This window comes from Octopus bimaculoides, chromosome 1 (assembly GCF_046866305.1).
Source record: "Octopus bimaculoides isolate indiv1 chromosome 1, ASM4686630v1, whole genome shotgun sequence".
Taxonomy (NCBI): domain Eukaryota; kingdom Metazoa; phylum Mollusca; class Cephalopoda; order Octopoda; family Octopodidae; genus Octopus; species Octopus bimaculoides.
The window spans coordinates 193,953,284-193,977,863 of record NC_142928.1 but is presented as its reverse complement, the minus strand read 5'-3'; the positions used below and the strand labels follow the sequence as shown (position 1 = coordinate 193,977,863).

Sequence of the window (24,580 nt, the reverse complement as noted above, 5' to 3'; positions counted from 1 at the left end):
TCCAAAGTCGTCTGGAGGCCATGGTTGAAGCCAATGGTGATTTAATTGAATAAATTTAATTTTTAGTATTTCAAGATATTTTAATGTAATTTTGGTAAATACATCTATTAAAATGAGATGTCAATGTTATTTTCATTTTTGAGTAATTTAGATGAGTTTATTCACAGTGTGTGTCTCTCGTTGCTCACTTTTATTCTACTTCCTCCCCTTCTTTCCCCTCTGCTACTCTTTCTCTTCACACAGCCTTGGTCACGTGTTTCCGGCTGCTATTTCTTTTCGTTCTTGGAATCACCAAGCTCGCACGTACTTCTTTGCCCCTCCTGTACGTGCTTCACAGCGTTCAATACATACACACTTCGCGTCTGGCTGTACAGCCTTTTTGCTTGTTTGTTTATTCACCGTTTCGTTTTCCTGTCTTGTTTTCCGTCCGTGTGGGCGACACATGAACTCTTTCGAGCGGGATCGTTGCCGGTGCCCCTGGATTGGCTCATGTGCGGGCGACACATGAAATCTTCCGAGCGGGATCGTTGCTGGTGCCCCTGGGCTGGCTCTTGTGCGGGTGACACATGAGGTTTTTCGAGCGAGATCGTTGCCAGTGCCCCTGGACTGGCTCTTGTGCGGGTGACACATGAAATTTCTTCGAGCAAGATCGTTGCCGGTGCCCCTGAACTGGCTCTTGTGTGAGGTTGTTGTAGGATTTTCGAGCGAGATCGTTGCCGGTGCCCCTGGGCTGGTTCTTGTGCAGGTGACACATGAGGTTTCTCGAGCGAGATGAGCGTGGCCGTTGCCAGTACCGCCTGACTGGCCTTCGTGCGGGTGACACGTAAAAGCACCCACTACACACTCTGAGTGGTTGGCGTTAGGAAGGGCATCCAGCTGTAGAAACTCTGCCAAATCAGATTGGAGCCTGGTGTAGCCATCTGGTTTCACCAGTCCTCAGTCAAATCGTCCAACCCATGCTAGCATGGAAAGCGGACGTTAAACGACGACTATCCTCCACGAAAATGATTTAATTTGTGTTCGTGGGAAGAACCATTTCAACGATGCGTACTGCCTTAATTCTTCGAAACGCCGGTGTTTTAATGGTGGCAGCTGATGAAGGAGATGTTTCTATGTGGCTTGCTTGTTTGTTGTACCTTGTTTATCATTTTGTCCTTGTTCTTTTGCCACGTCATGTACCCAGTTATGTATCTATGTGTACATGTGGATGAAGGTATATACATACATGTACATATATATGCATATACTCATATATTGTTTATATATATATATATATTGTTTATATATATATATATATATATATATATATATATATATATATATATATATATAGATATATATATATAAATCCAAGACATTTCAGCAGATACTCAAGGGCCTCAAGTTTCATACACTTGTGAAACACTTGTCTGACAAGTGTTATAGAAACTCCACTTGTACAACATTTAGTTATACAAACTTCTGAAGTGTTTTCGGCTCCAAACATGTCTTTCATCTTTTACTTGCTTCAGTCATTTGATTGTGGCCATGCTGGAGCACTGCTTTGAAGGGTTTTAGTCAAACAAATCGACCCAAGACTTACTGGTTAAAAGCTTGGTACTTATTCTATTGGTCTCTTTTGCTGAACTGCTAGATTGTGGGAACAAACACAGACACAAAGACATGCACACATCTACACATATATGTATGATGGGCTTCTTTCAGTTTCTGTCTACAAAATCTATTCACAAGGATTTGGTCAGCCCGAGGCTATAGTAGAAGACACTTGCCCAAGATGTCACACAGTGGGACTGAACCCAAAACCATGTGGTTGGTAAGCAAGCTACTTACCACTTAAGTTTTACTTGTGAAATACTGTTGCTTCGAATTTGCTGCAGAAACAAAAACAGACTGCATTGAAACAATGAATTTAGTTGATAAAGCTAAAGAAATGGGGATAGCGACAAAAAACAACACGTAAACAAAATTACAAAATGTAATCAAGAAAAAAACGGAGAGAAAAACTACTCCATGGCCAATACCCTGTTAAGACTTGATAAAGAAGTAAGCTAAAGTGAAGGTCAACAATGGCTTAAAGACTCCAGCCTAAAAGCAGAAATGAAGGTGCCAATACTTTCTGCACAAGACCAATGTCTGGCCACAAACAATCATCATCATCATCATCGTTTAACGTCCGCTTTCCATGCTAGCATGGGTTGGATGGTTTGACTGAGGGCTAGCGAGCCAGTAGGCTGCACCAGGCTCCAATCCGATCTGGCAATGTTTCTACAGCTGGATTCCCTTAAAATCATGAAAGCGGAATCCTAACACCAAATGCAGGATGTGCTACCAACATAATGAGACAGTTGACATCATCTCTGGTTACACAGCCCTTGCCAAATCTGAATATATACATTGACATGATCCATGTTGGCAGCTACATTCACAGGGCAATATGTCAATACTTCAATATAAAAGCAAATAAGAAGTGGTACAAACAAGTACCAAACACGGTACATGACAAAGACCTGGCCACAATAATCTGGGAAATGTCCTTCTAAACTGATAAAGAGATCAAGGCAAACCATCCAGATATAATGATAAAAGACTAGAAGGCAAACATGTGGACACTGACAGACATTGCAACCCTTTCTTATGAAAATATTGCACAAAAGGAGATGGAGAAACTATCAAAATATAAGGACCTTGAAATTGAAATTTTCAAGATGTGGGGCATGAAGGTGAAAATGGTACCACTGAGCTTTAAGCATGATTTTTTAAAAAGAATATGAAAAGAAACATCAAAAACCATAACAGGCTTCACAAAACTACATGCCACCCAGAAAATAGCCCCGCAAGGAGTAACCCCTATCTTGCACAAGGCACAATCAATTCAATAGAATAGCACTAACAGAACATTCATCCAAAACAACACACACTTCATACAAAAATCACCTAATAACACAATTTACACAACATATATTATACAAGATTAACCCTTTCATTACTGTATTTATTTTGAGATGCTCTGTGTTTCTTTCAATTTCTTTAAATATAACAAAGAATTTAATAAAATAACTTAGTTATCATTAAGCTAGTGTTAGGAACCTAAATTGTGACAAAGGTTTGGTGGAAGATTTTAATTCAAAACTTATGGAAATAAGACATTTGTACTCAGAGCCAGAGGTGGTTTTAGCCAGGTTGGTATCAAAAGGGTTAAATTAATCATTTGTTAACCCTTTTGTTACCATATTTCTTTTGAGATGATTCGTGTTTCTTTCAATTAATTTTAAATATAACAAAGAATTTAGTAAAATAACTTGGCTATCATTGAGCTAGTGTTAGGAACATAAATTGTGACTAAGGTTTGGTGGAAGATTTTAGTTCAAAACTTATGGAAATAAGAAATTTGTACTCAGAGCTAGAGTCGGTTTCAGCCGGGTTGATATCAAAAGGGTTAGGGCCCAATAAAATAACTGAGCTCACATTACACACACCATACACAACAGAACAAACATGAATATAACAAGAGACTTAAACTCCATAACAAAACAAACAGCTGCAGCAGTTCTATACTTCCCATGAATTCCCACAAAAACAACACAATGCCACACACACCTGAGGAACACAAATGTGCAACAGGTGGTGCAGCAGAAACTCACATAAAACTAACAAAGCATAACGTTTCATAATAATAATAATAATAATAATAATAATAATAATAATAAGGCAGTGAGCTGGCAGAATCATTAGCATGCTGGACGAGATGCTTAGTGGTATTTCATCGGTCAAACCATCCAACCCATGCCAGCATGGAAAGTGGAAGTTAAACGACGATGATGATGATAATTGATAATAATATGGCAGCAGGCTGACAAAATCGTTAGCATGCTGGATAAAATGCTTAGTGGTATTTTGCCCATTGCTACGTTCTGAGTTCAAATTCCACCAAGGTCAATTTTGTCTTTCATCCTTTTGAGGTCGATAAATTAAGCACTAGTGAAACACTATCATCAATGTAATTGACTAGTCCCCTCCCCGCAAATTTCAGGCATTGTACCTTTAGCAGAAATTATTATTATTATTATTATTATTATTGATGATGATGATGATGATGATGATGTCTTGGTATAAAAGATGGGCTACAGCAAATATTCTGCTCAATACCACAGATTTGCTAGTCAGTTGTTTGACCTTAACCAGTTGAGCATTTTTCTAAGTGGCTGACAATGTGTGCGTCTCTGATCATGAGCAGAAGTAGTGGGGGAGCATCATAGTTATGTGTTGAGAGGAATTCGTTGGGGTTTGGTTAATTCACCTTTGGAAACATTGGCTGTTTCGTTCAACATCCTTAGACAACCCTTATTCAGAGAACTTTTGAACGGGATGGGCTACTCAGCATGAAGAAAATTCTAACTGGACCCCCACGTGCAAGGTCATGCACCATTTATCTTGATATGAGAGCACCATGTCGTGCACATATGGTTGCGATGCATGTGCCTAGTATACTCTTATAAGATGGGTAGTCATGGAGGGTATACCAAGCTTTGTATATTTTACCCCAGTGTCACTTTGATGGCATGCACTGTTCTCTCACTCAGTCATCATCATCATCATCGTTGAACGTCCGTTTTCCATACTGGTATGGGTTGGACAGTTTGACTGGGGTCTGGAAAGCCAGGAAGCTGCACCCAGGTTGCAGTCTGATCTGGCAGATCAATAAAAATAATAATAATAATAATAATAATAATAATAACAACAACAAGAAGCAGCAGCAGCAGCAGCAGCACTAAAGTCTGAAGTATCATTGCTGAATTGTTGAAAGTGTAACTTAGTCAACTGTTCATCATAATCATTATCATCATCAACAGCTGTAGCAGTAGCAGCAGCAACAGTAGTAGCAGATTGTTGTTAACCCTCCTAACTTAGTGTTAACACATCTAGTGGAAAATTTCAACAAGTTTCAGCAGAATCAGGCAAGCAAGCATTCACTGGTGAATGTAGTCCAAAAATAAATACATCAGCAAAAAAACGGCATAGATAATTTAGAAACTAGAACACTGAAAATGGTTTGTTATTTCTTTGTTTTTGCTTTTTCTTTCTTTTCTGTTTATTTTCTTTCCAACAGGTTCCTGGTTTGACATTCAGTTAGTGTCAAACTAGACTGAAAGCAGTTGTTAACTAAATGACATTAGCAGCAGAAAGGTGGTGGTGATGGGCAGAGGAAATATGAACAATTTACAACATAGGAAAATATCTGTAAAATCTTTATCACACACAAATATCTCTCTCCAATCAAATACAGACCATTTTCTGTATCAGACTGAAAAGTATTTCTAAATGATTTACAATAGGCGCAGGAGTGGCTGTGTGGTAAGTAGCTTGCTTACCAACCACATGGTTCTGTGTTAAGTCCCACTGCGTGGCACCTTGGGCAAGTGTCTTCTACTATAGCCTCGGGCCGACCAAAGCCTTGTGAGTGGATTTGGTAAATGGAAACTGAGAGAAGCCCGTCATGTATATATGTTTGTGTGTCTGTGTTTGTCCCTCCAACATCGCTTGACAACCAATGCTGGTGTGTTTACATCCCCGTAACTTAGCGGTTCAGCAAGAGAGACTGATACAATAAGTACTAGGCTTACAAAGAATAAGTCCTGGGGGTCGATTTGCTTGACTAAAGGCATTGCTCCAGCATGGCTGCAGTCAAATGTCTGAAACAAATAAAAGAATATATAATACACAAACACCCACACACAAAGCACATTGGGGTAACTCTTTAATCCTATGGGATACAAAGCAAGCCCACTACTTTTTCACCCACAAAGCAGATATCTAACACACACACACACACACACACACACACCAGAGAACTTATAATTCATTATATTAATAACACAAACTCATAAAAAAACACAAACACACAAAAGTGGATTTGTCAGAGCAGATTCCTCATCCTAAATTCATTCTACACTTTCTACTTTGGTGGAACTGATGACTAGAACCACCAATCACCTTGAAAGGAGCTCACCAATGTCTGCTTTCACTAAAATGATGATCAGTAAATGTGTTAAAAGTGTATCAGAAGATGTTGAGGTAAACAGATGTGATAGGCATGTAGATGCCTTCAAAGTAAATAATTGAATGACATCAATTTATAGTTTAAATAATTTATTCACTGTACTTGCATTTTTTGTTGGTATACACAATTCTTCACTGCATGTATTTGTTTACAACTGCTACGAGTTGAGAGGAATAAAAACAGGGCACATTTGTGGATGTGATGTATTAGAACTGAATATGTTCTGTGTCTGTGTGCATGTCGTTCATCTGAGAAAGTAGTGGACTATCTCATGTATTGTCTCTTCGTCCGGAGCCTTTCTGATTCTCTCTTACCTCTCTGCATCCCGAACCTTTCTCGCGCTCTCTATCTTTCTGTCTGTTCCTTTGCTGACCACGGTATTTATAAGAGCCGTGGCAGCTAGAAGGACAGACATACTGCAGGAGAGATTGTGTCTAAATAGGTCAGCTCCTGTCCATTTGAACTTTGCCTGACATAACTGAGGTCGTAGATCAAAGGGAGATGATTTATCATTTTTTTGACAGAACAAAGAAAATCCCTTTCACGCCTGTTGATGGTGATGGTTCAGATGAGCGAGAATCCTTAGATTCGGGGGGGGGGGGGGTTTAATCTAAGCTTGAAGGAAAGAAGTGTTAGTTTTTACAAATGCAAATCAAGTAGGTGTAACCCATTTAAACCCTAATCAGGAGATATTGAAGTAACAAGTGCAATGTCGTTGTGACCTGGCAACAACACAGGGCAACATGACTGCTGTTGACAGCTTATCATGAGACTTTTTGTCTCAGGATTGTAAAAATTATATTTTATTGCTTTATATATTTAGTTACTGTGAACATTTCTTACATTAATATCACCATCATCTTTAATTCTCTTTCCAGCTACTCTCACCAACCCTTATATAATGTAAGGGTAGCCATGTATCTCCTCTCCAGCAACACACTTTGTTCCTGTCTCTTTATCAAACTTTAGCCTTGCTTTCTTAACAGGCAAAAAGCACCACTATCTCTCAATACCGCACCCTCAATCACTTAAGGTGGCTTCTTCTAGTTTTGTAAGTTACTTAGTGATCTCACTAGTGCCAGTGTTACACAAAAAACACCTTAGACACTCGTGAACAAGAAATAACACCTGAAATATGCATACACACCCATTACCTGCTTTTTTTTTATTCTCAATTACATTGTTCACATAAACATATTTGTATATGAAATGGCACAACTTAGTGCTGGCTCTGAGTTCTATAGAGAAACTGTAGAGATAAACTTTAAAATGACTCACTAAAGTGGTTGGCATGAGGAATAGTGTCCAGATGTAGAAGCCATGTCAAAGCAGACACTGGAGCCCAACACAGTCGTCAAGCTTGTCAGATCGTCTCGAACTAGTTGACTCATGATTGTATGGAAGACAGGCGTTAAATGAAGACAATGGTTAAGCAATTATTATTATTAATATTTGCTATTGCTTGCAGGTGAGCATGACCTGGTAGCATATATCATATTTTCACTAGTTGTTTTAGGAGCCTAGATGACCTTGACACATAAAAAGCACTGGTGCTGGTGTTACATAAAAACAACTGGCACCATGTAAAAACCACTGGCACCACGTAAAATCCACTGGCGCCACATAAAAACCACTGGCACCACGTAAAAACCACTGGCGCCACATAAAAAGCACTGGCACCACGTAAAAAGTACTGGCGCCACGTAAAAAGTAATGGCGCCACGTAAAAAGCACTGGCACCACGTAAAAAGCACTGGCACCACATAAAAACCACTGGCACCACGTAAAAACCACTGGCGCCACGTAAAAAGCACTGGCACCACGTAAAAAGCACTGGCACCACGTAAAAACCACTGGCACCACATAAAAACCACTGGCACCACATAAAAATCACTGGCACCACGTAAAAAGCACTGGCACCACGTAAAAAGCACTGGCGCCACATAAAAACCACTGGTGCCACATAAAAAGCACTGGCACCACGTAAAAAGCATTGGCACCACGTAAAAAGCACTGGCACCACGTAAAAAGCACTGGCACCACGTAAAAAGCACTGGCGCCACATAAAAAGCACTGGTGCCACTTAAAAAGCACTGGCACCACATTAAAACCACTGGCGCTACATAAAAAGCGCTGGCACCACGTAAAAAGCACTGGTGCCACGTAAAAAACACTGGCACCACGTAAAAAGCACTGGTGCCAAATAAAAAAACACTGGTGCCACATGAAAAAACACTAGTGCCAAATAAAAAAAATAGTGGTGTCACATAAAAACCACTGGTGCCAAATAAAAAACACCCAGTACATGCTTAAAATGTTGGTATTACAAAAGGCATCCAGCCATAGAAACCATGACAAAACAGACTCTGGAACCTGAGGTAGATCCTGACTTTGCCAGGTCCTCTCAAACCATCCAACCCATGTAACCATGAACAATGGATGTATGATGATGATGATGATATATAGCCTTGGGCAGACAGACATCCTCTTGGTCCTCCCACCTTTTAATTCAGCAAGACACAGATGAGAGTTTTTGTAATACACTTAACTCTGCAGCACAATTGGCCAAATATTATAGAAAAGAAAACCTGTAAAAATTATTCCAAATATAATGAGTGAGTGTTTGGCCTGGTAAATATATGTAAATGATAACATTCAACCATATCATGACTAATTCCCCACCCCCCATTGATAATAAGGGGAAGTAAATTTTTAAAGTTTTTTTTTGTTTTTTTCACCTTTAAGATTTTCCTTCCTTGAAGATAAAGTATTAGTATTGATGATCTTTAAAAAAAATAGATTTTTATATCCACTGTCCTCTGACAGAAAACTTAACCTCCTTGTACTCTGCTGCTTTTATTGTATTTTTATATACACTTAAAGCTTATGGCATTCACCGTGCAATGACTAAGGAAAATAGTCTAAAAAGGGGGAATAGAAGCCCTCAACAGAAAAAAGAAGTCTATGCCTCCTATTTTCCTTAGTCATTGCATGGTGACCACCATAAGCTTTATGCTTATATAAAAATACCATTATTATTATTGACAGGATTGCAAACTCAGAGCCATATATAAAAAAAAACCATACTTTCATTGTATTTTGTTTCACATTCTTCGTCATTTAATGTCTGTTTTCCAAGCTGGCATGGGTTGGACAGTTTGGCAGGAACTGGCAAGGCCAGTAGTTGACAAGATCAGAGAGTTGCACTAGGATCTGGTTGTCTGCTTTAGCACAGTTTCTACAGCTGGATGCCCTTCCTAATGCCAACCACTTTACAGAGTGCACTGAGTGCTTTTTACATGGCACCAGCACAGCTGCTTCTGACAACAGGTAAAAACAGTCACATATGTATCAATATTCTTCAGTTGAAGTTATTTAAAGTGACGCATTAAACAGAGATATGTAGGTTCAAATCCTAGTAACTTACCGCAGCTGTTGCCTTTCACCCTTTTGAGGTTGATAAAATAAAATACCAGTCAGTCACTGAGATTGAAGTATTTGACTTTACCCCTCCCCTTAAATTACTGGTCTTGTGCCCATAATAGAATCATTGTTACCGCCGCCTTACCGAAGGCAGAGGTATTGTTTTCAGTCACGTTTATTTGTTTGTCCGTGGACAAGATATCTCAAGAACCGCTGGATGGATTCGGATGAAACTGTCAGGGATGTTTGGCCTCATGACTGGCACAATCTCATTAGAATTTGGGATTGAGGTACCAGACAAGGATTCTGGATTATTTTTCTGATTTTTTTTTTACCTTACATATGTAGTTTCATAGTTTTCTTGTACATGCACACACATACACATACATCCACATATTTTCAGCGTTGAACATTACCATCTCATTTTCTCATTTCCATTGTACACACACACACACACACACACACACACACACACACACACACACACACACACACACACACACCACACTCACACACACACTTCAAACGCCATTTATCAGCTTTTTCACTCCCTCCTTCGTTATTCATCTATCACCCCCTTCCTTTCTCATTCATATGACGCCAGGTTCTGAGTTCAAATTCTGCTGATGTCAACTTAACCTGTCATCCTTTTGGGATCAATAAAATAAGTACCAGTTGAACACTGGGGTTCAATGTAATTTGCTCATCCCCTCCCCCAAAATTGCTGCCCTTGTGGCAAAATTTAAAACCAGTATTATTATTATTGTTATTATTACTATTAGTAAGACAATGAACTGGCAAGATAACTAGCATACTGGGAAAAATGCTTATGTTTTGAGTTCAAATTCCGCTGAGGTCAACTATGCCTTTCATCCTTTCAGGGTCGATTAGCTAAATACCAGTTGTGCACTGGGATCGATGAGGTCGACTTAATCCATACCCCCAAATTTGAGGCCTTGTGCTTCCAGTAGAAAGGATTATTATTATTAATCAACTAAATAGAAAAAGTGAAACAAGTGTGTGTGTGTGTGTGTGTGTGTGTGTGTGTGTGTGTGTGTGTGTGTGTGTTTTACTGATGCAATGACCTCTCAAGGTACAACAAATTCTATGTCAACACATGAAGAATCTTGAAAACCAAATACAAAGGAAAAAAATCAATTTAGATTTATTCTCCATTACAAAACATAACTTCATTCAAAGTAAAAGATTATTAAGATGGGAGAAATTCTTCTGAATCATGGCTGGTCTGTTAGAAAAACAGAATCAATACTTCCTTTAGAACTAGATGTAGTAGTAATAACAAGTAGCTGTAGTAATAATATATTGATAATAGAGTTGCATATACCTGAGTATACATTAAACCTTTTGTCACTTTACATCAACTTCAGCTTGCCTTATTTCTTTCTTGGTTCATCTCTGGTTAATATCATCAGTTCTGGGCAAATACCATACCAGCAAATTAACACCAATATATTGATTTAAAATTCTGGCACAAAGCCAGCAATTGCGGGGGAGGAGGTAACTCGATTACGTTGACCCAAGAGTTCAACTGGTACTTAGTTTATTGACCCTGAAAGGATGAAAGGTCAGGTCAACCTTGGTGCAATTTGAACTCAGAACATAAAGACAGACAAAATGCCAGTAAGCATTTTTGCCCAATGTGTTAACGATTCTGCCAGTTCACAACCTTGAATTAATACCAATATATTACCTACCATACCACCAAATTAGCACCAATATAAGGGCCTTTAAAACAAACGGCAGATTGTCCTCTCCAACAAAGACTACATTCACCTGGTATATTCACTAACATAATTATCCCCATGCCAGCCTGGAATGCAGACCTTAAATGATGACAATGATGATGATGATGAATCATTTTAACATCCATCTTTCCATGTCTGCATAGGTCAGGTGGAATTCGTTGAGGTAGATTCTCTACGGCCAGATGCCCTTCCTGTTACCAACCCTCACCTGCTTCCAAGTAAAATAATCTCTCTCCAGGGTCAGACATATTTTCATGAAAGATTGATAATGAAGGATGCTGCTTGTATAACATTAACACTCATTTACAACTACCTTGCAGTGCCAAAGCAAAGAGTCAGTAAAACCTACACACACGTGCACGCTCGCACATGTGTGGAAGCTTCTAGCTGTATACACATTTACTGGTGTCAGGCACTAGCCAGTGGCTATACAGGAGCAATGCTGTCAAGTTGTAACCAATTATTTGACCATAGTGCTAAAAGATCAATAAAATAAGTTCTTCCTATGGAACAGTTCAGTTCACCTATTTTAGAGAGTTAGCTTTCTTTAGTGACATAAATATCTTTCTCACTTTACTGCCTTTTTCTAGCATCCACACATGGAAATACACATTATCATCCTCGTCATCATTTAACATCCGTTATCCATGCTGGCAGGGGTTGGACAGTTTGACCAGAGCTGGTAAGCTAAGGGGCTCACCAGTCTGATTTGGAATGGTTTCTATGGTTGAATGCCCTTCCTAACGGAATCACCACCAACATCACTATTACCATTTAGTTAAACATCTGTCTTTCCAATATCTGGACAAGCTTGTAGAAAAAAAAACACCTCTTTTAGAAATTACTTCCATAATTTCAAATTATTTCTAGAGAAGGAGAATTTGTAGTTTGTAAAACAACATTAAACAATCTGAATAAATCTGGTGGTAAACATTTTAAAGATTTTTTTTCTCTTTATTTTTCTGACAACAGTTTTGTCTGGCTAAGTTTACAGTTAATTGCTGTCTTAGTCCATCTGCCTGTTTAAAATGCAGGACATTAACGTCCATAGCAACTCAATATGAAATGTTTAAATTTTATTCCACATCACTGTAAACTGATGCTTTAATTAAAATATCAATTTAATTACTATAGGAGAGAGAAAGAAAAAGAAAAATTTGTTGCAAATACTGTCAGATGAGAAAAATAATTACATGAAGGGACCCCTATGTAGTATCTCAACCTGCTATAAATAACAGTTAAATAGCCCTCGAATTACTCACTGTCATCTTAAAGAAAGGAGACATTACATACTGCAGTTTTAAATAGCCCTAAAATTCTTCACCTCTGCCCCCATCTCTAAACATCTTTCATTCTCTTCTCCTACTCTAATGAGCATAGCCAGCCACTCTTCCTAATTCTTTGTCCATATTCTCTTCTATGTTCACCCTCTTCTATCTTGAGACTACTTTCTGACACTTCATCACCACCATCATTCTCTTCTTTCTAGCTACTCCTACCCACCCTTATATAATATAGTGGAGGGTAGCTATGAATCTCCTCTATAGCCTGTCCCCTCAATCATACTTTAGCCTCTCAACACCAAGTACAAAGCCACATCCCTCTTAAGTTTTTCCTTTGTCTTGCAAGTCACACAATGACCTCACTTGTGCTGGCTCAGTAAATCCTATCCGACTGTCTAACCCATGCCAGCATAGAAGATGCATATTAACCCTTTAGCATTCACATTATTCTGTCAAAGGTAATGTTTATTTATTCACATTGGTTTGAATTAATTATGCGTTATCTCATGGTCTTGACATTTTGATGATGTAACTTAATTTCTATAATGGTATTGTAGGATTGGTATGAGAGGTGAGATCTGACCAGTTTGAGCATAAAACAGGCAGAATACTTTGGCCGGAGATGGATGGCTTAAATGCTAAAGAGTTGAATGATGATGATGAGGAAGAAGAGAGTTGGAACACCTTTGGTTAGAGGTCTACTCAATCAGCATGAAACTAGTCTAAACCACGACATGGTTGGGGGTCTTTTTAAGAATTAAAATTCAATAACTACATCCAAAAAGAGCATCCATTTGGCAAATATCGGTTTCAAATTTTAACACAAGGCCAGCAGTTTTGTGGGGAGGGCATAAACCAATTACATTGTCCCCAGTGTTCAACTGGTACTTGTTTTAGTGACCCCTGAAGAATGAAAGGTGAAGTTGACTTCAGCAGAATTTGAACTCAGAATGTAAAGCTGGACAAAATGCTTTGCAGCATTTTGCCCAGCATTCTAATTATTCTACCAGCTGTTGCCTGTTTGGCAAATATTCTTTTCTACTCCAGGCACAAGGCCTGAAATGTTTTGGGGAGGGGGCCAGTCAATTAGATCGACTCCAGTACGCAACTGGTACTTAATTTATCGACCCCGAAAGGATGCAAGGCAAAGTAGACCTCGGCAGAATTTGAACTCAGAATGCAAAGACAAGGAAATACCACTAAGCATTTCGCCCACCATGCTATCATTTCTGCCAGTTAGCCGCCTTTGCTTGGCGAATATTAGGAAGGGCACCCAGCCATAGAAATCAAGCTAAAACAGACGACTGGAGACTGGTGCAACCCTCTGGCTTGCCAGCTCCTGTCATTATGTCCAACCCAAGCCAGCATGGAAAATGGGTGATGATGATGATGAAGTCATAGCAAACACCATAGCTTTAACACTTCAAAGGGAATTCAATGGAAGTGGAATGTTAAAACTTGTAAAACACATTCTTTAATATTGTCATGTGTCTGCCACCCTTGGTCACTAAATTTAATTGGTGCTTTTCATGACTCTTGAAATGACTTTTCATGACTCTTCAAACTGTAAGGAAAGTAACATCTCTAGAAAAGTAGGTCATCAAATATTACACCAAAACACAGCAAACTTTAACAAAAAAAGAAACCCTCTTAAGTCTCAAAAGGCTGAGGTCATTTTTAGTAAATCACACTGCATCATCATCACTTGAGCTTCAACTTTTCCATGCTTGCATTTTGTTCAGATAAAATTCAACGAGGCAGACTTCCTTCTTGTCACCAACCCCCATCTGTTCCAAAGTAAGTAAATATTTTCCTCCAATAAGGCAGCGAGCTGGCAGAAACGTTAGCACGTCGGGCGAAATGCTTAGCGGTATTTTGTCTGCCGTTACGTTCTTCTGAGTTCAAATTCCGCCAAGGTCGACTTTGCCTTTCATCCTCTCAGGGTCGATAAATTAAGTACTAGTTGTGTACTGGTGTCAATGTAATCGACTTAATCCCTTTGTCTGTCCTTGTTTGTCCCCTCTATGTTTAGCCCCTTGTGGGCAATAAAGAAATAAGAAATATGAAACATTAGCATGCCAGACGAAATGCTTAGTGGTATTTCATCTGTCTTTATGTTCTGAGTTCAAATTCCACCGAGGTCAACTTTGCCTTTCATCCTTTCAGGGTCGATAAATTAAGTACCAATTGTATACTGGGGTCAATCTAATCGACTGGCCCCTTCCCCAAAAATTCTGGACCTTGTGCCTTGAATAGAAAAGAATATTTTCCCCCTTCCAATCCTTCAAACACAAGCAACACAATGGCTGGCCATGTTTTTGTAGAAGATTGCAAACAAATGACACTGAAGTAAGACAGTGGCATTTGCTGACAACTACCACATCATGTTAAGACAAAGAGATACGACCCCACACAATACACACACACACATATATATGTGCAAGCCTGACTGCGTGGTTAAGAAAGCTTGATGCAGTCTCGAGTTCAATCCCTTTGCATAGCACCATGGATAAGTGTCTTCTACTAAAGCTTTGTAAAAGGATTTGATAGATGGAAACTGAAAGGAGCCCGTCATATGTGTATGAGCGTGTATGTATTCTTGTCTTGACATCATGTGAGGGTCGTTAACAAACATCACTCTCCTGTGTTCGATGTTGTTCATTTTCAGTCTTCCATTGAAAACATGTCTGGCCACAAGGAAATACTAACTAACTTGGAAACAAGTGAGGGTTGGCAATGGAAGGGCATCCAGCCATAAAAATTTGTCTCAATAAATTCCATTCAACCTATGCAAGCATGGAAAAGTGGACATTAAATGATGATTATACACACACACACACACACACACACACACATATATATATATATAAAATGAAGAAGTAAATGGTATAATTATCCAATTTATACAGCACAACTAATTAGCACTCTGGCAGAGCTTCAGGATTATAAAATTAAGAGAGAACAAATTTCAAAGGTCAGTGTTCATATTCACTCAATCCATTTCAAATTGTCGGAATTCTCCTCAATATACATAGGTGCATTCATGAATTTATAAGTATATAAAAATTCATAAATATATAAAAAAAAATTTACAAATATATAAATATATAAATGTACTTGCGAGGTTGAATGTTCGTATTAGAATCAATGAGGAGGGTAGATGAGAAAGTTAATATGAAATGATTTTAAGAGGAATCCTGAATAAGTGCAAAGTCAGACAGCTGTTTGGGGAAGATATGGGTTGGTATGGGCGAGTTTATTCCAACTATAGCAGTCATCTATACTTCTCTCAGAGTTAAAAGAGTTAAAGGGTTGTCAAAATTTGAAAATTTTAAAAGACATGGAAGATTTGAGAATTTAAAAAAAAACAAATGCTGTGTCGAACCATACTGTTCGTGCGGATGATATAATTAGAATTAAAGTTACAGGTTAAGATAAATTATGACGCTATATATATATATATATAAGTATTTTAAGATGAATCCAAATACATGAAGGGTGAGTACATTAAAATCCTATAGGCTAATTATTTTGGGGAAAAATTTATATATATACAGGGTGTCCACAAAGTCTGGGTACATAGGGATTAACAGATACTTTAAGAAATTATAATTTTTTATATTCAATTGTTGATTTTATTTACTCCATGTACCCAGACCTTGTGGACACCCTATATATATATATATATATATATATATATATATATATATATAAAATTAACCAAAGGACATACTAAGTATGACTACTTGCTGGAAATAACAGTCAAAACTCTTATTTAAAATGCCAAAATACACAGATAATAACTACAGAAATCAACCAGCCGAAGGCAAAAAGGCTAAGACAATCATCTAACATACATTCAAGTATTTGGACTCAAGTGAACAGGTTTCTGCAGTGGCAAAATAGCCTCAGCTTCCTCAGCATATATATATATATATATATATATGATGAGTTTTTTTTTTCAGTTTCCTCAACCAAATGCACTCACAAATCTTTGGCTGGATCAGGGCTATAGTAGAAGATGCTTACCTAAGATATCGTGCAATGAGACTGAACCCAAAACCGCATAGTAAGAAAGCAAACTTCTTGACCACACAGCCATGCCAGCACCCAAACCCATAACAGTCGGAAGGAAAATATTTCTGTATCTGGTATGGAAAACTGGCATTAATCTAATAATAGCAACAACAGGTTCTCCATTCACAGGAAATAGCACACAATTGTGTTACATTTACAGCTTCATATAATCCTCACAGCACACATAATAAATGCCCTCACATCATTTATTTTTCATGATCAATGAATGGAATATATTTGGCCTCGGTATTAGATCAATACATTAGTTTACTTCTGTAGAAGTCTCAGTCGGATATTTTATTTGTTAACACAAGCACAATCCAGCAGGTGTGTGTGTCATTTATTTTCACGTTTGAGCCGAAGAAACATCTGTTTGGTCTGTGTAATTTCTTCTCCAATTTTTAATCGAAAAGAACAAATAAGAGTATTATCTCTGGCAACTGTGTATTAAATAGTCTAAGAGCATGCTAGTTAATTCCTCACACCTAATCTAATACAATGACACTATGTTGGCCAGTCTGCCATTAAACCACAAAAATAGGTAATTCTACCAAGTCAAAAAGCCTCAGCCATGTTTAAATGCAATTAACCATGCTATTAGCTTCAAGAAAATAAACTCCAGATACTTCTACTCAATCCTGGTTTTACTTCAACAAGGTCATCAATTAGTTTTATGTCTTATTTTCATCTATATCAAGTTAATACTTTATGGCTTTCAACTGCCAATCAACTTTTGCTATTTATTCTCTTCCGGTCAATTACTGCTGCATGCATTACATCTTGATTTTCTTAAAACAGAAAACAAATCATAGATATCCCTTTTGTCATATATATATGGATAACTGAGTGTTATACTAAAACATCTGTTTGTTGTCTATACCACCTGTCTTCGTCTTTTGTTTTTCTTTGTGAATTCTCCCCCTATATATATATGTGTGGAGTAGATGGAACAGGGACAACTGATGAAGGGTTATACTCTTTATGTTGTATGTCTCATTCCTCTGTTTCTTTTAGTTGTTCGAAAAAAGTTTGTTTTCTGTTTTCGTTTCTCATTGTGTTTAACGTTTTTTTGTGATGTCCTGTACCCATATATGCATGTATGTATACATATAGATGTAGGAATGTACATATATGTATGGATATATTCATATATTTGTATATTATTATTATTATTATTATTATTATTATTATTATTATTATTATTATTATATATACATACAGGGCTTCGACCAGTTTCCATCTTCCAAATTCCACTCTCAAGGCTCTGTTCAGTTTATTCAGGTCTGTAGAAGGAGATGCTTGTTCAAGATACTCTGCACTAAGACCGAACCTGAAGCCATGTGAATGTACAGTGGACTACTTAACTATATAGCCTTGCTTCTCCTGAATTTCTGATATTTCAATGCTTTTGTAAGCATATTAAGAAGCCATTGGAAACCTTTGTACAACACCACGCATCCTTTCCCAAGTAAGTATATATATATATATATATATATATATATATATATATATATATATATATATCAATGAAAATAGTCAGTGAAATCCGTGAAGATAGAGTCCAAAAGAGTACAAAGATCCAGTGGTAATCCGAGTGGAGTGCTGGTATGTGAATGAGGAGAGGTACCAAAAGTTCAGAAAGTAGTTAAGATGCAAGTTCAAGAGGGTAGGAAGTTCATTCAAGCAGGGTTAAACTAGGGTAACCACATGAGCATATAATATATAGTTCAAATTTACAAAGAAAAAAAAAACAAAAGACAAAAACAAGTGTAGGAATAACAAGCAGGTGTATTAGTTTAATGCTCGGGAAAAATGGAAAAGTCTTTATGTTTTGAGCCTACGCTCTTTGACAGAAAGGAATAAGGAAAAAAAATGGAGAGAGAGTGAAAAAAACGAAGAGAGAAAAATTGTGTAGGGCTCAGCAGTCCAACATGGTGAGATGACTAGAAAAGAGGTTGAATGAAAGGGAGATAATAATGGTGATCCCAACGAACTAAAGTGTGTAAGCGTGTGCATATATGTGTGAATGGTGGCAAGTGAGTCTGACATTTGTGTGTGTTGTGTAGAGCAGTTGATGTGTGCTTTTTCAAGTGGTGTGTGTATGTGTGTGTGTGTGTGACCAAATAGTGTGCATGTGTATAGTGTATGTTTGTAGGCAAAAGTCATCTTTATGTGTGTTGCGTGCATTTATGCATGTTGCACGTGTGTGTATATAGTGTCTGTGTTCAGGTATTATGTGCTTGTGTAGGTGTGGAAGTGTGCAAGAGGGGGTGTGGTGTGTATACTGAGTTCAACTGTGTGGCTGCTCATATAGTGGTATGTGTGATGACACTATTGAAGATTGAGTGTAGGTATATCGACGAGCATAGGCCCGAAACGTAAAAGACTTCCAATTTTCCCAAGCATTACACTAATACATCTGCTTGGTGTTCCTACACCCATCTTCATCTTTTGGTTTTTTTTAATTTGAACTATATGTATGGTGCAGGCTTCGGCCTGACCGACTCTTGTGGTACCGTCCCACCCATGCTAGCATGGAACACAGACGTTAAATGATGATGATGATGATGATGATATATATATATATATATATATATATATATATATATATATGCATAAGGTCTCTCAGAGGCAAAGTGGCTGAGTTCCTTTCGAGTGTTGGGCCTCACAGAAGCAATGACCAAGACCCTTGGAATTATGTCATGCTTGAAGAAGAAAACCCATCAAGCCAAGCAAATTCGCAGTCGTGACAGATACCAGTGTCACACGGCACGTAAAAGCACCTGTTACACTCTGGGAGTGGTTGACGTTAGGAAGGGCATCCAGCTGTAGAAAACCATGCCAAATCAAACTGGAGTCTGGTGCAGCCTTCCAGCATGCCAGCCGAGTCAAACGATCTAACCTATGCCAGCACAGACAACAGACGTTAAATGATGATGAGATAAGGGTTAATTTAGCTGTTTCTCCATAGACTGAGAAAAATTATGTACAGCCTTGATTAATTTTCAATTCTTAATGGATTCTCGTCAGAGACACAAGCAGCCAATCTGTTTATATGCTCAACAATTACAGTAGCTACAGGAAACTAGAGTTGCTAATTTGCATATCATGAGTATTAACACTATTTTTAAATATCAGGGGTCTGTCAACAGGGATCTCAGTCCACACAGTATCAAGGTATGATATATGTAACCTATATATTCTAGGCACAAGCATGGCTGTGATTAAAAAGCTTGCTTCCCAACCACGTGGTTTGGTTTCGGGCAGCAGATCATTTTCATAACCAACACCCAAGAGTACATGAACTCAGCAGTTGAATTTATCTATAATATACAAAACAATACAGCAAATTGGTTTCATGACCAATCTTGAAAAGTACCATGAGCCTAGCAGCTGGAATTGTCTACAATATAGACACTCAATACCTAGTTACACTAGACAAGCTACAGAAGATGAGGTTTATTTCATCTAAAAATATCCAAGGATAATGAGAAAAGTTATATCTCACCATCAGCTAAAGAAGATAAAAGTATCTGTTACTCGAAAATATGTTACCCGTCCAAAACTGTTGCAAACAGCATTTAAAGTATTTTTGTTGAAATCTTTCACTGCAAGTCAAAATGACATCAACTGATGAAGACATCTTCTTAACACATAAGACAGTCTATGTTGTTGTTGTTGTTGGTGGTGGTGGTGGTGGTGTTTTAACCCTTGATCAGCCCTGCTTCAGCAGACATGATCATCCCAACCACGACTGTCCTGTTTTTTAGTATACTCTTTTACTTGTTTCAGTCATTTGACTGTGGCCATGGTGGAGCACTGCTTTTTAGTCGAGCAAATCGACCCCAGGACTTATTCTTTGTAAGCTTAGTACTTATTCTATCGCTCTCTTTTGCCGAATCACTAAGTAATGGAGACATAAACATACCAGCATCGGTTGTCAAGAAGCATACACACACACATACTTATACATACATATACATATATATACAACGGGCTTCTTTCAGTTTCCGTCTACCAAATCCACTATAGTAGAAGACACTTGCCCAAAGTGTCACGCAGTGAGACTGAACCCGGAACCATGCAATTCGTAAGCAAGCTACTTACCACACAGCCACTCCTACATCTATATTTAACCCTTTTGCATTTAACCCATTAGTGCCCAAATTTTTTTTCTTTAATTTATTACCAAGAATCTTTTTTTTATACAACTTTATCTGATACCAAAATTACTTGAAAAGATTTTCTTGACTTTATAGGTCAGTTCGAGCAATTATTTGTACTATATACAAATATGGGTTGGATATAAGTACCACTTACCAAAAAATTTTTGATTGAATAGATGAAACTGAGTGTATCCTTTCCCTCAAGATTTTCACACTGTACTGAAAACTGAGACATCAGTATTACAAGACCTGACAAGCCAAGTGAGACCATAACCCGTGGCCTATGCCAGTGGTGTATAACCAGCCCACTTATGAGTACCCTTCATTCATTGGACAATAAACTTTGCTTGCAAAGACCTGTTGAGGCAAGTGAAATCGAAATCGCTGACGTGACCAATAACAGTACCGCCTGATTGGCACTCATGTCAGTGGAACGTTAAAAGCACCATTCGATCGTGATTGTTACCAGTGTCACCTTACTGGCACATGTGCCGGTGGCACATGAAAAACAACATTCAAGCGAGGTCGTTGCAAGTTCTGCTGGACTGGCTTCCGTGCAGGTGGCATGTAAAAAACAAATTTTGAGCGTGGTCGTTGCCAGTACCACCTGACTGGCCCTTGTGCCAGTATCACATAAAAAGCACCCACTACACTCTCAGAGTGGTTAGCGTTAGAAAAGGGCATCCAGCCGTAGAAACTTTGTCAGATCAGATTGGAGCCTGGTGCAGCCTTCTGGCTCACCAGTCCTAAGTCAAACCATCCAACCCATACCAGCAAGGAAAGCGGACATTAAACGATGATGATGATGACATCAGACTATTGGAGTAATATTTGAAAGACACTCCAGTCTTGATGACTAACTAAAGATATCTCAGAAAAATACAGGTGTTGCAGAAATATGATAGATTATCTTTCTGGTCCTAAAAAAAAGGACCATGGACGCTAATGCGTTGAGCCAGTCATATATGGGCCTAATATTGTATTTGTTGAAGATTCAAACTAACTGGATCCAGTCTCTCACACCAACCCAACAATGTCATTCTAAAAATAAACAATCACATCATTGAAATCTTGAAGCTACATGATAATACATGATTAATTCAAAAGAATGTCAATGAATATACATTACACTTGAGAGAGTAAGCTGAATGCTAAACGGTTAATAATACCTTGTCTGATGTAGTCCGTGTTCAAATTTACGGTATCAGAGTGTGATTTGAGGTAGGCTTCACTACTGTTTTTAATAAGTCAAGCAACAACACAGAAGCTCCCTCACTAGCTCATAAGAAAGTAGATATAGAAACATCAGCTATCAAAGGAATCGTCTTTCAGAGAACATCTTATTTTTAGTAATACCCAACGTGTAATAGATGCCGCTCTGTGATCTCCCTGAACCTGATATGAATCACCAACATATTGTTCTGATGCTGGCATTAAGTGGTAAAGAGGAGACGAGTTGTATTATACATTTAGAACTACAGCTCTATTGCTGCTAGTCATTCCAATGAGAACATACCGACTTAAATGAACAAAGACAATGGCATGGATTATTTAAGTTCCATCTGTCCACTTGATGCCAATACTTGAAATACATGAACAGATTCTGTTTTGGGTTGAAGACAGCTGTTTTAAATAAATATTCACAAATTTCATTTATGCCTTCTTTTCTCTGAAGAATAACTGAAATTATCTCCAGTGGGTCTCCTAGGAAACCAAATTACAATAAAGAATAGATTGAAAATGAAAACTCTGGGGAATGGATATTTGACATAGAATTTTTGGAATCAAAGAGGAGAAACAGAAATATAAATAATACAAACAATTAATGATATACTCAGTAATAGTGAAGAGAAAGATCTAAAAGTTAGAGAGGAATATCTTATTCCAATTTTCTTATATTCAAAATATAAAGAATAAAGTGTGTGTTTAGTTTTAAAAAATAACAGAAACATGTTTGAGATAATTTAACATAGTGTGTGTGTGTGTGTGTGTGTGTGTGTGTGTGTGTGTGTGTGTGTGTGTGTGTGTGTGTGCATGCGCGCAATAAATACAATGATTCATCATAGCTTTTTTTTTTTTTTTTTTGTTATCAGTAGCTACACCAGGCACAGATGTCGCTATATCACTATCACCACACGCAGAGCACATCATATCATCAAACTACAGCAAAACACCACCACCACCACCACCACCACGCACACACACAGAACTACATTACAATAAAATAGAGAGGAAGAGAAAAAAAAATAACAGTTTATCTTAGTTTTAAAGTAATTTCAATGCAAGCCTTTCTACTGCATACACACCTAGTCCTTTTCATATGGTGCTGATGCCACATGAAAAAAAGCACCCAGTACACTCTGTAAAGTGGTTGGCATTAGGAAGGGTATCCATCTGTAGAAACCATGCCAAAACAGACAATCGAGCTTAATGCAGCCCCCAGCCTTACCACTTCCAACAGAACTCATGCCAGTATGGAAAACAGACACTTAATGATGACGATCATCGTCATGACCATTATTTAATGTTCAGTCCTCTATGTTGGTATGGATTGGATGGTTGGACAGGGTCTAATGAGCTGGAGGACTGCATCAAGCTCCACTTGTCTCTTCTGGCATACTTTCTACAGCTGGGTGACCTTTCTAACACCAACCACCTTTTCAGAATCTACTGGCTGTTTTTTTTTTTTTTTTTTCACCTCCTGACAGGTTCTCATGAAAGTGGCACATAAGGAGCATCAACCTAACATAGCCAATGCCAGTGCTCCCAGACTGGTCCCTGCACCAGTGGTGCGTAAAAAGTACTATCCAAACATGATTGGTACCAAGCCCGCCTGACTGGCTCCTGTGCCGGTGGCACGTAAAAAGCACCCACTACACTCTCGGAGTGGTTGGCATTAGGAAGAGTATCCAGCTGTAGAAACCTTGCTAGATCAGATTGGAGCCTGGTGCAGCCACTGGATCTCTAGACCTCTGCCAAACCTTCCCACCCATGCTAGCATGGAAAATGGACGTTAAACGATGATGATGATACTGGTATTAGTGAGGTCACCAAGTAATTCACAAGACAAAGAAAAAGACTACCCCCACCAACTGAGTCAGGTTGTCAAGAGGGATAGACACACCTTGTGTAAGAGGGATTATGATTAGCAACTTCAATGCCACGATAAAATGCACCAAATGCATTGTGAAGTGACAGGTGACAGGAAGGGCAAGTCCTCACCCCGTCCGTGCTTTCCCTGCAGGCACCAACAGACAGAGATCCATAATGAATCCATAGAATCCAACCTACAGAGAGCTCCATCAGTCTACAATGACCAAGGTCAAGGAAGTCACCATTCATCTTCCAAATAAAGGATATGTAGGTGTGGCTGTGTGGTAAGAAACCTGCTTCCCAACCACATAGTTCCAGGTTCAGTCCCACTGTGTGACGCCTTAGGCAAGTGTATTTTACTACAGCCTTGGACCATTGAAAGCCTTGTTAGTGGATTTAGTAGACAGAAACTGAAAGAAACCCATCGTGTGTGTGTGTCTGTTTCCCACTACACTGCTTGACAACCAGTGTTGGTGTGTTTACGTCCCCATAACTTAGCAGTTTTGGCAAAAGAGACTGATAGAATAATTACCAGGCTTAAAAAAGAAAGAAATAAGTACTGGAGTAAATTCATTCGAAAAGAAATTTAAAGCAGTGCCCCAGTATGGCCGCAGCCTAAGCCTGAAACAAGAACAAGATAAAAGGTAACAAAAAAAAAAGTTGACCGTTTCTAAAAGAAAAGTGCATTTTAATTAGAAACTTGGTTAATTAGTA

General features: G+C 38.3%; 1 protein-coding gene across 7 annotated transcripts in view; it reads right to left on the bottom strand.

Annotated features, from left to right (window-relative positions):
- Window positions 1-24,580, bottom strand: part of LOC106871615 (atlastin-2) — a 76,238-nt gene that overhangs the window by 28,684 nt on the left and 22,974 nt on the right. The window lies entirely within an intron of this gene.